Genomic DNA, 14096 nt, shown 5'->3' on the forward strand with positions numbered 1-14096 from the left:
CATCAGCTCCCAAATAAAGTGTTTTGGTCGTAATGAAATTCCCCACTTTTGGGCTGTTCATTTTGAACCCAGGTTCTCAAATGGCATAGTACATGTGCACATGGTAAAGTGAAACAGATGAAATCAGATGTCACAGTTTTATTTCATCCATGTGAAACTTTGTCAGCTACGCTGATTTTTCTGTTTTCTTTTTCTGATTTGGGGTCAAATATTGTTGAGATCATGGAATATCCTTTGGTCTGATTTTTGCCTAATCCTAGTAGTAAGACTTTCTCCTGTGAAGAAATTGCAAAACCAAACACCGCATGTCCAGAAAAGATCTGCAAATTTCAGTATCTGTTGCTCAGATGAGGGGCAACTTTTCTCTGAAAATAAGGCAACTTTTTTGGACAGTCCTGGGAAACACAGCAGCATCTGGTTGGCCTTCAGACTTCCAAGTGAGGCTATAACCAGGACTGTGATCTTACTTTTTATGCTTTGGAGTAAAGGATATTGTTAACCTAGAGAATCTGATTCAGACTTTCAAAACCACACACTGAAGATGAGGCTTGCATATCGTTACTGATTCACAAAGGTAAATGGAGATGATGTATACAAGTGTTGAGCATTTTAAGGCCCTGCTTAGGTTGATGCTTGTCAAAGAGTATAAAGCCAGAGAGCTGGGAGATGCTTCTACATTTCACTAGGTGGTTTGAGGTTTCTTTGTAGGTTTTCCATACAAATGAATGCTATGCAAGTCATGGTTACCATGAAATAGGCACACAGATGGCATCTAGTGAAAAATGGCAGTAATGATTTTTTCATAAGTAATGGCCCCACTAAAGGCATTTCAGATGTATATGCTGACACTTCTAACCACTATTCTCATTCTTACTTTGTGAATAATTGCTCTTTCTGTGTGTGACTGCTTCTTTTTCTGCTGACTCCATTCCTCTTTTGACCTGCAGACCCCTCAGATAAATAACCCAGGGATATCCTCTTTGCGTTCCAAGACATAGGGTAGTTTAATGACTTGTGAAAGTGTCTGTTTCAGCCTTTAAATAATTTACATGTTAGCATGTTTTCCTCAGTAAACTGTGGTAATCTTCCTTCTACAAATGCTGGTCAAACTGTTCGGTAACTTACATTTTATACAACGTTACTGTTAGGAAAAAAAAAAAGGAATTATCACCTGCTTGACAGGATCAGTAATCTTTGGGAGGCACTCTGCAGAAGAAAAGAATTAGGGTCTTTTGTTAACAGGCAACCTAAAACTTATTACTATGCTTCACTCAGGTATGTATGAAAAGCAAACAAACAAACAAACAAATATTAAAAGGCAGACGTCTCAGCTGCCCACTTCTCAGGTAACTGGGCTGCTCTCAGGACTCACAAGCAACAGCACACCCCGGAGCAAAGCACACGTGCAGTTGCCTTCAAAAGCTTTGTATTTTTCTTCTGTTTTCTCACCTGGGGTCTGGATAGCAGCTTCCTATGGGCCAGCCCTGGCTCACAGCCCATCAGTTGCACAGCTTTGATCCAAATGTGCTTTACTGCCTCGTCTAGTTTGCTTCTTCCTGGACCGCTGACTGGGGATCCACACGCAAGGTTTTGTACTTTTCCTACTGTCTTCCTTAGTGTGTTTTTACCACTGTAATCCTCAGTATCATTAGGCTAGTGTAAATATGAATTAGAGGATTTATAATGTACTTATTATAAAGTTTCTTAATGATGATATATTAATATGCCTATATGTGAAGTTACATATTTGAAAGCTCAGTAACTCAGATAAACACAGGATTTTGTATGAACCTGGATGGCTTGGTCTGAATGTTGGCATTTGCAAACTGTCAGTTTCCTGTGATGTAACCTATGGACGTGAGCAAGTTTTTTCTAAGAAATCCAGGGGTTGAAATCTGCATTTTTGCTCCTTCGAGAGCTAAGTAATAATTTCTACAGTTCACATCAATGGGAGTGATTCAACCCTTCTTCAAAATTAGATCAACGCTTCTTCAAGAGACTAGCATTAGACTTTTGCACAATATTATCTAATTTTAACTTGTCTACACTCCCTTTGTCCAAAGGCTAATAGAATATAATTACTCTAGGCTAGGAAAAATTTGGTAATGTTGTAGGCAGCCTTACATTCAAAAATCCCTATTGCCACTTTCCCCAGATAACTCTCTCAGTGACATGCTATTGTATCTCTCAGTCATAATCAAGTGAGATGAAAACTATTCTGAAAAGTAATTGTATGAGGAAACAACAGGAGGTACACATCAGCACAAAGGATGCAGTGGCCCACAGTACACATACTAAAGCAAAGGTCTTTGTTGCCTTACTATCACAGCCATTTGGTTTAAGCCTCTTTTCACAGATATCAAAGGATGTTTTAAATTAGCCTCAACTATTGCAGGCTTGATTAAGAGACGGTTTCTGCTGGACCTCAGCGTGCTGAATAGTATCAACTCTGGGAACAGTGTAATGGAAAGAAAATGGATGGGAATGGGAACACACTTGGTACTTAATTTCTAGCATTTCCTAATTCTCCTCAACTCTGGATGTAGCCAAATGTCTTTATAGCCACTTCTGAATAAGATTTAGGCTACAATAACACAATACAAAGGCATATGATGAGCATATTTAACCAGTGCAATACTTTCACACGAATTTAAAAGCACTGCCCCAAGAAGATACAAACCTTTAAATAAATCAGTCCTCTACAATAAAATGGCGGTTACATTGGGATAATTTCTACATATAGATAAGCCCTCCATAAATACTTCATTCTGCATTTGTTTCAGGGTACTGATTTAAGTTTGAGAAGCTTCCCTCTCCCATTGAAAAATTAATGTGAACATTTTGGAAAAAAGGAAAAGAAAACAAAACACACATTAATACCATTAAAATTCTGACTCTCCAGCCCCAGGAGTTGATCTTATGCATTTGTAGCTAAGTATGTTAGCAAGTCTCAGCTGTTTTCCATTGCCTACAGATTACTGACATTGCTACAGGTTAAGACCGAGTTCTAAAGCTGTTGCTTTTACTTTTGAGTGCTTTCTTTTCAACATTTTAAAGTGAAGATGTGAACAAACCTTTGAAAAGTGACTGAATATTTCAATGCCAATATATCTTGCATGTAAAATATAAAAATCTCTGTGTGTTGCATTTGAAATCTGATAAATATTTATTATCAATGCTGTTTGCTTTTAATCTGTTCAGCATATCATTCCTCCAGCTCTTTAGTACTTAAACAAAAATGGCATTTACATTACAATATTGCTTGCCAACAATCTCATTTTCTGGTTTAGTCAGCAGCCTTCATGCTTGATTAGTCTTTAATTATACAAATACCTACATATTAAAAAAGTTTTCTTTTTTCCATACTTTGAGCATGTAATTATTTTCTCTTGCATGCAATAACCTTTAATTTTAGGATTAAGCAACTGATTCTCTTTAGTATGGATGGATTTTTTCAAGTGTTAAAGCAAATTTGGTTATTGTATTACGAGCAGGAAAATTAACTTTAGGAAAACCTTTCATTAGTGCATTTGACAGCACACTGAGCAGCTGAAAGGAACTTCAAAATATTCAGTATACTTGAAAACAAAATGGATACCAATCCTGTGTCCTCTGAAGTCAACAGCAATACTAGTCTCAATTCAGCAAGCGAGTGACGGCGGCTATGTGATTCCTCTCTTGAACACTCTTTGCTTTCGTAGTATTGGTGTGACAGCAGCACCTACAAGCCCAATGCAAGATCAAGGCCTCATTGCATTATACCCCAAAACTGTAGAAGTTTAAAGTCTAAAGAGATCAAACAATGGTGGGAGAATCAACAAAAGAACAGAAAGACAAAGTGACATGCCAGACAGTGACAGAGCTGGGACTGCAGTCTGGTGCTCCTGACTCCAACAACCCATTTACTAGAGCACTTCACTTCCTGATGCAAACCAAACATGAATTTAGTAAACAAAGGCAGAACTTGATAATGAGACGAGAGCTAAATACGCAGATTGTATGTAGTGGTAAACGAACTGCATCCCCTTCCCTCCTTTCCCTGCAGTTTTCACTCGTGAGAGCATGGACTGCCAAGTTTGGGTCTACAGGACTGACATACGTTATCTCTATACCTGCTGGTACATTTGAAGCACCAGTGATTTCCCTCTAGACATATTCTTTGAATGTCTATGGGGAAAACATCAAGGATTTTTAGAACGTCTTGGTTTTCTCAAGTTTTGTTTATTTTTATATTTGTTTTACGTGAACTGAAAATTCTGTCAGACACATTTTGATTGCATGGAGAGCATGTTTCATAGTCAGAACACTAAAGTCTGAAAAAAAAAAAAAGGAAGCTGTAATTCAATGAAGTTGGGGAGGGAGAAGAGGGGGAAACTTTCCTAATGGAATACTGAGCTTGCTCCGGTCTCATTTCAGAGCTGTGAGAAACCTCCTGCCAACTTTCCTAGGACAGCGCTAGGTCTCGTTATAAAGTAAAAAGTTGCAGACAGAGGTGGGGTGGGAATGCACACAGCATTTTATTCTAGAGTGGAGATCAGTGATACAATTTCAGCCTTTCACAATGCCAGTCCTTCTTTTTTTGTGTGTTTCTCTCCCATTGGAAAAGGTCAGTAGGAATAAAGGCACTGTGAATAACAAAGACATTGGTTTTGTCCCTTCTCCTCCTCCCAATATTTTCCTTTTCCTCTCTAAAATCAGGCCCCGTCCCTGAGGAATTCTACACGGATGGAAGCTGCACCCTCAGGTGAATCCTGAACCTTGATCCCAGCACAGCCCTAGTCCTCACATCTGGCCCCCCGTGCCATAGCCTATGGAGCACCGACGTCGGCAGCTCTGCTTGGCACTCTGTGGGGTGTCCCACACCCTCTGGGCAAAGGCCAAGAGGAGATCAGCCCTCTACCACCTCCTGTGCTGTTCTGGCTGGAGCCACCAGCTCACAAGGATGCACTGCCCAAACTGGGAGGAGAGCAAGAAGAGACAGCACTCCAGACGAGTTTGGCTATCCAGCAGATTAAAAATGGGATTATAAGGTTACTGTGGTGAAAATCCTAAGAGCAACTAAAAATTTTTATATCACTTGTTATCACATTCATTCAGAATAATCTTCTGATATCAATTTATTGGCCACCACTACTACAAACTATCGCTCTGTACTGTGACTGGCCCCATAGTTTAAGCTTATCTTTATAGCATCTGTATTTTTGCTAAGTGCCTAGGATCCCTCCAGGTCTGACTGCTTCCCTGATGCTTTTTACAAGCGTGTAAGTATTTCTTAACAGGTATACAAAGATATTGCAGCAGTGATTGCTGCTTTGAAGAATCTCATCTCCTTTAAGGACCAAAATGCACCATCATCATTCCTTTAGTAAAAGGATAATCCTAGCAATATATGATGTGCTATTTTCATACATCAGTTTTTCTCTTCTGGAAGCTCACTTTTGCCTTCCAATTTCTTTCACAAACATAACCTAGCTTGGTTCTCCAACTAGAATCCTCACAGGATATTTGATCATGTCTAAGTTATCAGAAATAAGTCAAATTCCTGTCGGGCAGGAAATTGTCCTGATTTAAGATGCAATTTCTGATGCAAATGCAGACAAAAGATGGAATATTGAAGTGTTTCCACAAACAAAACTTTCATTTGAAAATGATTAAGTATTTCAGCAGATTTGAAATCATCACCATGAATTAAAATGTTTTCAGTTTCTTTCGTCACATCGTTATTTTTTAGGCAATTCAATGTAATAAATTGTTTATGTACAATTTAAGGTGATCTTAAGCAAAAGCTATCCTCGGTTCATTCCACTTCCCAGGCCCAAAACAGAAAATCAGAATGCAGTTTCGGGCAGTGGAGAAATCAACTTTGGGGAATTACATCCTTGTTGGAAAAGAAAAATCACTTTGAAAATTCCTGATCAGTTTAAGTTACCTCAGTATCAAAACAAAAAATAAGGTGTATTTCAAAGGTAAGAATTTTTTTTTTCTGAGAGTCACAGTGCTCATCTAGTTTCTTGTTCTCCTTCCTTTACTTCATTTCCTTTCTCACCTGGTGGCAAACATCTTCATTTCTTGACTTTGTCCTTGATCAGCAGCAAAAAATACAGTGCTGTTACAGGACAGGTGGTCCTAAAAATCCTTCACACCTTGCTGGTGGAATGAATACTAGGAAACTTGCCAAAGACTTCTCTTCCAGCTGAAAATTTTATGGTGGGGCCCCTTAAGACTCACAGCCTATCTCCCTTCTGTTTTTTTAAGGTTATAGTGGAATATAGTATATTACAACTATGTAATTTAAAAACAAATCTTAGGATCATCACATCTATAAGGTATCAAGCCTGATTGTTGATTTCCTGCCTGCTAGGACATGCCTTCTCATGTGCTGTTATATATCCATTTGCTTAAATGATCCTAATTTCCTCATATCCTAACCCACTAGAAACTCTTAGAAACACACATTTTCTGACTTGTGCCTGAGGTGGTAACCTCTGACCTTTTAATTTTCCAATTTCCACATAATTAATTGTTGGTTACTTCAAACAAAAGTAGAAGGTTTGTGGAGAAAGGGGAAAAATGAAACAAGAAAGATTTGGAAAGCTCATGCTTCCAGTACAACCACTTGGATAAAAGGATTTTTTTTTTCTTTTGCCTAATTTGTTTCTAGTTGCAGCACTAAGGTCAGAATAAGCCAAGAGAATGAATGGAATAAACGTCCTGATGGGCTGCCCGAAGCTGCCTGGTGTTACGGATCAGCGTAAAACCAGCTCTCTTTCCTCTGCCTGGGCCGATGTAACTCACTGGAGTGGCAAATTACATCAGACCTACAGCTGTAACCCGACATTATGATTAATTTGATCAGTAATTTCTCCTGTTTTTCATTTTAATCGGTGTGACTATTCTGCTGTGGCAGGTCTTTCAGATCTAATTAAGATAAATTTCAGAGTAAAAGACTTGGCAGAATTTTCGAGTCAAATCCGAGCGTCAAGTGTGAAGACCTGCAGCACCAGTCAATCAATTTCCAGTCAAGACGGCAGGCTGTAACTCAGCAATCAACCCATTAACACTTAAGCAAATTTCATAATCTCCAGGCCTCTGCTTAGTCACTCTCTCAAAACATTCTGGCTATCAATAAAAAAGAGAAAGTATTATAATTTTTTTAAACACCTGCCATAACTGCATCTGCTAAAACCACCAACAGAATCCACAAATGGACAGTCTGATGATCTCAGCAATACTGCTGAAAAAGGCTTAATTTTAAACTTTAAAACACAGTCTGGAGTGGCTTTTTGGTTTTTTTTTTTTTTCCTTTTTTTGAGGTAGTACCTAGAAGCTGAGCAACCTCTTTTAGGTGCTTAGTTGTAGGTGCTTAGTTGTACAAGGAGCCTTGAATGATGTAGCATCAGGGCTATACCACTTCCAGAATATTACTCCTCAATCAAATTCAACAAGCCCAGTGGGTTCTCTGTGTTCACTTGGTCCACTTGTTTCCAAGCAGATGAATTTTTTTTTCTCGCAGAACTAGAAACCTGTGACGACTTACAATTTTTTTTTTCTTTATTACAAAGAGGTGAGGGGTATGAAAAACAGGGGAAATAAAATAATACTTTGGGATATTCTCTGTGTCCCTGAAAATTTTTGGAAGTATGAGTGAAAAGAGAAATGAAGAGAAATGAATGCTAGCAAAACAGATCCACTGGATTTAAAAGAGCATCTGAGGAGCTGTGTCAATTTTTTCTGTCCCCAAGATCCCCAAGCGTCCTCCTCTCTGCCTAGAAAGGCCTTGCAAACAGAAGACCTTATGGGACATGGATCCTTTCCCAAATTTGTCCTGGGGTGATATTATTTATTTATTTCCCCATTTATTAAATACTTCAGTTGCTTTAGGGAGTTTATTAAATGCTCCCATTTCAGAAGCCAAAGCTTGCTGGGCAAACAGCTCCACTTTCCTCTCCTTCAGAGAATTCTACAGCAAATGGTTTCCTATATTAGCCTCAGCTTCTGCCCCTTGGGTGCCAATAATGCCAGTTGTTTTGCTCGAAGATTAATTTCCTTTGCTTTAAATGTGAGTCAGACACCAGTACTCCTTGTGCTTCTGAAAATAGCAACACCTGCAGAGTATATTTGGATGGACCAGGCAGCCAGTGCTTCAACTGAGAGAAGGTTTCCTCAGGGAATGTAGAGACTGGCTTATAAAGTCTCTTTGAGAACCCTTAAACGTCTCTTTGGTCTGTTTAAATGCAGTATTCAACAGCTTTACAGTGTGAAGTCCCAATCCCTCAAAGACCCAAAAAAGCAGTGAGCTTCTGGGAGAAGGAAGACAGCTGAAGAGAAGATGTGAAACCCTACTGAGTCATGTGGATGGATGCAGTCTTACACGTAACTGAAACTAGCCTTTCTGTGGAAATGACATCCACGCATCTCTAGCTAGACAGGAAGAGTAGCAGCCTTCAAAGCAGCTAGCTGTGCCAGGAAACGAGCTTGTACATCTCCGCACCGTGTACCAGGGCCAGGGAGCACGGTATAGCATAGTGCAGAGATGCCCGAGTGTCCAGCTAGGACAAATTGCTATGTCGCCGTATCGAAGTGGGCTAGCCGGTGGCAGAACCAGAAGGAATGAGGAGGATCATGGAAGTGCCCAGAGTAGGTGAGAGGAGAAGAAGAAAGGAGTTCCTGGATGCACGGAAAATCAAAGACAACAATTTATGAAGCAAGGTTCAAGTTTGTGAATAGTAATGTCAGTGTGGTTCACAGAACTACTGCAGTGGCAAACGGAGGAGCACAAAAACAAAAGGAGGGGACCTGAATCACAACAGTATTTGCAATGAGTTGTAGGTACTTGTGTGTATGTGGTGCATCAGTATAACCATGATGTTCCAGGTAGTGGAAATTTTTACACAAGTACTTGCCTCTTCCACTCATGAAATCACCTTTATCAACCCACAAAAGTCATTAAAATACTGTAAGAATACTCAGAAATCCAAAACTGTTGGTGGAATAAGATGCTTAAATCTTTCTGGGCCTGTCTGAAATGAACAGGGGATGAAATACGCAAAATATTCTCAACACTTCACCAATCCCAACTCAATGTAGCTGACTGCAGGGAAATTTCCATGCTATTAGTTTAGAGCTGAGACCTAGGTCTTGCCAGCACCTCCTGGAAATCCACCTAAGATCAGCACTTCAACATGCTCACTCTAAGCAGGTGGTGGGCATTAACGTCTGCGAATAAATGTCCACTATATGTGCCTATATCACCTGTTGCTTTGTGATGTGATGCATCCCTAGTGATACAAAAAAATCAGGAAATTTTGGAAAATGGATTCAAAGCACTGCATTTACTCAACACTTCTAAAATATTTCTTTGTCAAACTGATTACCAAGTTACTTGGGAACAGATTCAGACAGTCATACATTGCACAGTATCACATGCAGGAAGAAGGCTAGATAATTTTAGCAAAACAAAAGAAAACCTCAGGGATTACTGGTGTCATAATCTTGATTAAATTGTCTTGATCTCAGGATTCAATAAGCATGAGAAAAATACAGCAGGTCTTGGCCATGAACACAGACAGGAAGACAGTCCATGACCATAGTACTTGCAAACTTTTCCCAGCAGCCTTCCTCAAACCAACTGTTTTGGTTGTTTCTTCTGTATCTTAAATATATGTAAATTTATCAAAGTGTCAGTAAACACCGAGATTTCTTTAAAGTAGATGTTTCCTTAATGAGAAGCTAACCAGTGAATGAGGTTGGGGGGGAAGGGAAGAGCTGGTTAGGTTTTTGTGACTGTTGGAGCCTCAGGCATCTGTGTACACATTCTCCCTCATTTACAGCTGAGTGTTTCAGCCTTTCTGCTTTTCTTTTCTTCTTTGTCATAAAAGTGTTGAGATTCCAAATACATTATTTAAGATTAGTATGAAAATTTAATCTGAAGGAGGTTCTGGTTTTGCTATCCTAGAGTTTGTTATTACTTGGAAGATTTTTCTGCTGTTGTCATCTCCTCACTTCCCTTCTTCCCTCCTTTTATTATTATTTTTTTCTCACTCATCATCTTCCGTCAGCTCCAGTTACTGTAGGTAGACTTCTATGACAAAGAGGTGCTTTAGGAAAGAGTTCTAAAACTGGTCAGAATAATTTTACAGTGGAGCAATCCCTGGGGGATTTCCTGTTTGTCTGTTCCTTTTTGTACACGAACAGAGCAGTAGAAATCATTGGGAATTCTTCCACTCCTATAGTGAGTGCAGCTCTCCCTTTGTAGCTCTGACTGTGGGTACACTCATCTTATCCATACCGCTAAAACATACAGTGAGTGTCAGCACCAGAAGCTAACCCCCATTTGGAGGCAGTTAAATATATGTTGCTGATACAAAGCGCCTTATCCTGGTAGTCAGGCAGAATAATCGGCTACTTGGTACTTGGCTCATCTGATTTTATACAACATATAATCAAGATCTTATGGCTCTAGAAATTTAATTGAATGGAAACTCTGTAAGAAGTGCCATCTATGCTTTGAAGCTGCAACATGCTGACCATTCAAGAACCCGTACAGTTTGCCATGTAATAACATTAAACATTCACAGGAGAACCATATTTGGAGGGGTGTATTTTCCCAGAAGTAAAGGTTTCAAAGTCCGAAATTTACAACATGAGCTAGGTTGTCTTTCACCTCTGGATTCCTTTGTCTCAATCAATTGACACAAAGTAAAAATCAGACTATGATTATCCATCTGAGAAATTTCACCATTTTAAGACGAAGAGATTAAAGTCTTCCATCATCTACCTGACCCACCACTTCCTGAAACACAGCCTAGCTTGGGAAAACTCTTCTCTGGTTTGCTGTCTTTTGCAAATCAGCGATGACCCTGGTTCTGCAGTGTTTTGCTTTTACCTTTGTAAATCTGGAGCATCATCACTGATGTCAGCACAGAATCCAGGCCCTGGAACCTAAAGTGAGGTCTTTCATCTTTCTACACCATCATTAAAAGACCTCCTAAAAATAATAGCTTTGTAACTACAGTCCAGCCCACTGAACTGAGTAAAGAATAGTGATAAAATTAGAGCAGAGTATTACAGAACAATCTGACAAGAATCATTCTGAGACTTTTCGCTGGCGTACACTGCACTGGTATTATTAATTTCTGATCAGCTAGCAATAGTACCTCACCCAGGTATACCTAAGCAAGTCACTTTCATTTAATTTGCCTTCTGAAGGACATGACAGCATCTGTACATTTTGAGATGTAATTGCTGTTATCCTTCAGAGTTTTTTGAAACAAACACAATCATCCTCCTGAATTACTGACTTTCCATGACAATTTTTTGAGGTTGCATTGTTCTAAACTAATATCTTTCAGACAGATCCTGAATAATGCAAGAGGATAAAGCCCACATGAAAAAATCAAGAATTCAGAAATGAAATTTAAGCTGTCAAACTTTAACTTAGTTGATCTTCATTCCCTTAATATTCTTCAAGCAAAATCCATTTCATTCTAATTCATAAAGCACGTTACCTTAGAGGCCATAATATCTCTGAATTTTGTTGTAGGTCAATTTTTAAGTTAAAGCGTTAGACATTAAAAAAATCCACATTCTGAGCAGCTATTATGAACCGAATATATGAACTGCTGGCAAAGGTGTGCTCCCTCCTCTTTTTTTTTTTTTTTGTTTTTTTTTTTTTTTTTTTTTTTGTTTTGTTTTTTGTTTTTTTTTTACTGTTTGTGGAGAAGAAAACAATTTCAGATCCAGTCCTCAAGCTAGACCTACAGACATAAAACAGCTTTTCTCTGCAGGATTTAGAATGGAAAGAGAAAATTCATGGAGGAGATCTTACCATTTCTCTGCTTCACAGAAGTACCCAAACACATCCTTCAACTACATATAAAGTGCAACAGCAGTTCCTCTGGAAATATTTCTGAGTGTCACTTGTTTGCATATTAAGGAGTCTCACCATTCTCAGCAATATGACAGAGCGTGTTTCAAGTTCTTAAGTATTTCTTAGGGAATCTCAAGAAGCATTACGCTTGCTGGAAAAATGCTGTAGAAGGGTCTAGAAGGCCACACTCATGGGCCTGTACACACCGCTAAGGTGAGGCCTGAAGTACCGTGCGGAGTTCTGGTTTCTCTTCTGGATGTCAGCACATGATGTATTTGTATCAGTGAACAAACTCTGGGTTTTGTGGTTATTTAAATGGCGAGGATCAGAGAGCACAGAATATTAAAAATACTTATCCACCATTTTCTTAGAAACTCTTTAATGCTGAGCCAAAGCTGACAGCTAATGACTTCTAATTCCTTGACTATTGTTCTGAAAGTGTCCCAGTCACGCAGCTGTCTGAGCAGTACTGGCTGAGCATTCCCAGTGGGAATGCCAGACCTCTCACGCTGGTGTCTTTCATTAATTCTAATCCCAGTTCCTAAAAGGTTTAGGGGATAGCGTTTAAACTAAAACCATCTCAGAGTACTTGGTTCCCTCCTTTGACTTCTTCTGAGTCTGCCACATCCAGACTGCCCTCAGAAGGGCAGCCGTGAAGATAGGCATGCTAAAGAGAGTGATGTGCCGAGGTATCTCCACAAAAACATTGTCATTGGCACCTCTCACGCAAGAACTATTGGTTTTATTTTATTGTACTTCTGCAAGTGAGATGTGACCCTGGAGAGCTGACAGTAGAAAGTGATTCTACTAGCTTCTACCTGTAGGTCACAGATGAGACTGGAAGTATTCAGATTCAGTTGAGATTTAGGTTGGGACCAGAGGCTATATAAGAGGTAAGAATTCAGATTCAGTGTTAGTACAACCCTCTTGAGGTATGTCCACTGAGATAATCCCATTTCCTCTCTACCCCAACTCTACTTTATATTTGCATTTGCTTTGTTTGGAAAACTGAATGCCTTTTGAAGCAAAATATTTAGCAGGCAGTTTTAGCAACATATAGTGTATACAGCTAGTGTGCATACATTACAGCTGCACCAAACAATAAAATGTAACAGAAGCTCCTCTGGAAATATTCCTGTCTCTGTACATCAATAATCTGCATACCAAAGAGTCCCAAAGCACTCACTAGCATGATAGACTGGGTATTAAGCGGTGCCTAAGTAGCCCTTAAGACAATACACAGAAAAAGCTCTAGAAACATTATGCTTTACTGAAAAAACTCAGGAAGCAAGGATGCATCTCTTGTGGACTTTTAAATCTATTATCTAAACCATTAAAAAATCAGATCTCATGCAATTTAGTTGAAGCTCGGATTAATTCAGGTTTTACTGGATACATGGCAAACACACCTTCTTGTAAACCAATTCCCTTAATTGCTTGGAAAACGACTTTTTTAATTATTAAGCTAATGCAGTTTAATTTCTGCAGGAAATGGAGCCAAATCCATCAGTGTGGATAAAACCTTTAAAAGGGGGTCTCAACATTTAGAGAATAAAATGAACAGAGACTATGCTGATTCTAAGTGCAGTTCTACTGCCCAGTGAAAGATACTCTGCTCACTTCACAGACTACCCTTGTGTTTATTCAGAATCATACTAGTTGGTACAGTCAAAACTGTTCTTGCAGAACATGCATATACATGACACATGCAGTGCAAGAACACTCAAGTATAAGAAATTAGGACTACTGGATCAGACCTCTCCGTTCTCTGCCCAGGAATTCCAAGACGGGCAGAGTTCACCATCATTATGGGTGCCACAGCTGTTGGTCTATTAAAAAACATCTGTGTCACTGGAGTGAGCATCTAGGAAAGGCATTAACTGGCATTCTTAGCTTTGGAGTCTATACTGAGACCCTTAACAGAAGTATTTGATTCTACGCAGCATAAACCTTAGGATTGTGATTTGAAGAGGAAAGATAACCCATCCATCCCTTGCACACATCCACCAGCAGAAGTTCTCTTTCTTTTAGGGACAGTCAGGATCATCTGCTAATGAACAGCTAACTTTGCTGTCCTCGTAATTTACCATAAAGCGTGACTGCTGGGCAAACACCATGTGCGAAAGTTACATGCTGAATCCATGGAAAAAAATAGATAGTTTTCTATGGCTTTTATGATATGGTCTTTAAGAGCTAAAGACGTTTACTCTTCAGAAAGGAGCAGACT

The 14096-nt window shown here is 39.2% G+C and overlaps 1 protein-coding gene across 1 annotated transcript in view; it reads right to left on the bottom strand.

Annotated features, from left to right (window-relative positions):
- POU6F2 (POU class 6 homeobox 2) overlaps nucleotides 1–14096 on the bottom strand; it is a 318779-nt gene that overhangs the window by 85814 nt on the left and 218869 nt on the right. The gene's annotated exons all lie outside the window — the stretch shown is intronic.

Source organism: Opisthocomus hoazin, chromosome 4, assembly GCF_030867145.1.
Source record: "Opisthocomus hoazin isolate bOpiHoa1 chromosome 4, bOpiHoa1.hap1, whole genome shotgun sequence".
Classification (NCBI taxonomy): domain Eukaryota; kingdom Metazoa; phylum Chordata; class Aves; order Opisthocomiformes; family Opisthocomidae; genus Opisthocomus; species Opisthocomus hoazin.